Genomic DNA, 2155 nt, shown 5'->3' with positions numbered 1-2155 from the left:
ATGCAAAAAAAGAATATTTTTGTAATAATCTGTCACAAATTGGTGGCTTTTTAGTGACATTAACATAATAAATGAAAAAAAGAATAATAATTACAAAAAAAGTAAAGAAAAGTTTTGAAAAGAAAAAAAAATAAAACAAGAAAAGAAATGATAAAATAAATAATTAAGAATATTTTTGAAAAAAATAAAACAACATAAGAAATTATAAAATAATTAATTACAAAAAGAAAAGTTTTGAAAAGAAAAAAATAAAACAACATAAGAAATGAAAAAAAAAAAAGTAAAAATACTTTTGCAAAAAAAAAAAAAATTGTAATAATCAGTCACAAATTTGTGGCGTTTTAGTGACATTAACATAAGAAATGAAAATAATTAAAAAAAGTAAAAATATTTTTGAAAAGAAAAAAATACACCACATAAGAAATAAAAAAAAATTACAAAAAATGTAAAATTAAAAATTATATTTTGTAATAATCAGTCACAAATTGGTGGCTTTTTAGTGACATTAACATAAGAAATGAAGAAAAATTTATAATAATTATATATAAAGAATAATAATTTAAAAAAATTAATTTTTGAAAAGAAAAAAAATAACATAAGAAATGGAACAAAAAATATAATACAAAAAAAGAATATTTTTGTACTAATCAGTCACAAAGTGACATTGCTTTTAGTGACATTAACATAAGAAAATGAATAATTATTACAAAAAAAAGTAATTATCCCCTCCTAGGATCGCCACCTTAACGTGGTGGAGGGGTTTGAGTGCCTGAATGACCCTAGGATCTAGGTTGTCCGGGGCTATATGCTCCTGGTAGGGTATCCCAAGGCAAACAGGTCCTAGGTGACAAGCCAGACTAAGAGCGGTCCACCCCCAACCCTTATGAATAACAAAAATAACAGAGTCGCAACATCACCCGGTACGGCACAGCCAGGGCCCCGCCATGGAGCCAGGCCTGGGGCTGGGGCCGGCATGCGAGCGCCTGGTGGCTGGGTCTCTCCCCTGGACACAGAATCTGGTTTTAGGAACATGGAATGCTACCTCTCTGGGGGGGAGAGGAGCCTAAATTGTGGCAGGAGGTTGAGAGGTACCGGCTACAAATAGTCGGGCTCACCTCCACGCGCAGCTTGGGCTCTGGAACCCATCTTCTTGAAAGCGGCTAGACTCTTCACTACTCTGGTGTTGCCCACAGTGAGAGGTGGCGGGCAAGTGAGGGCTTGCTTATAGCCCCCCAGCTTAGCTGCCATGTGTTGGAGTTTAACCCGGTGGATGAGAGAGTCGCCTCCCTGCGACTTCGGGTTGATCCAACCGAGGACTCGTCCTGCTGGGGGACTTCAACGCTCACGTTGGTGATGCTAGCAACACCTGGAGGGGCGTGATTGGGAGAAAATCGTGGTAAGGGCAAGTAAGGGATGCCGTCAAGCTGAAGAAGGAGTCCTATCAGGCCTGGTTGGCTCGCCCGGGACTCCTGAGGCAGATGAGAGGTACCGGTGGCAGACCACTGCCCGGGTGGTTGTGCAGGCAAAAACTTGGAGTTCGGGGAGGCCATGGAAAAGGACTATTGGACGGCCTCAAAGAGGTTCTTGCAAACCGTCCGAAACCTCAGAAAAGTATACAGTATACAGTGCTGGTGGGAACCTGCTAACCTCAATCAATCACTCAATCAATCATTTTTATTTATATAGCGCTTTTAACAACACAGGTTGCATCAAAGCACTGTACAGTATAATGTAGAAGAGTACAAGGGATGTATAATGACGAGAGTGACCAATTTCTTATTAAATGCAGAGACGGTCTCTGTAGTCAATTCGACGTTAAATCACTAGAAGTTAAGTGTCCCCCAACCAAGCAAGCCAGAGGCGACAGCGGCAAGGAAACAAAACCCCATGCATACAGAATGGAGAAAAAAAAAAAACCTTGGGAGAAACCAGACTCAGTTGGGGTCAGTTCTCCTCTGACCGGACGCCCAGCACTTAACTTCCAGTTAAATTTTAAACATAACTGTGTCAGATAGTGTAAATGACTTAGTGTGTGTGTGTGTGTGTGTGTGTGTGTGTGTGTGTGCATCAGGATCTGGTGATCGGTCCACGGTGCATCTAGGTTTTCTGGTCTCTGATGAACATAAACTGTGTGCTGATCCACCATCTAGTCTGG

Source organism: Puntigrus tetrazona, unplaced genomic scaffold (genome assembly GCF_018831695.1).
Source record: "Puntigrus tetrazona isolate hp1 unplaced genomic scaffold, ASM1883169v1 S000000617, whole genome shotgun sequence".
Classification (NCBI taxonomy): domain Eukaryota; kingdom Metazoa; phylum Chordata; class Actinopteri; order Cypriniformes; family Cyprinidae; genus Puntigrus; species Puntigrus tetrazona.
Note: the sequence above shows the minus strand (reverse complement) of the source record.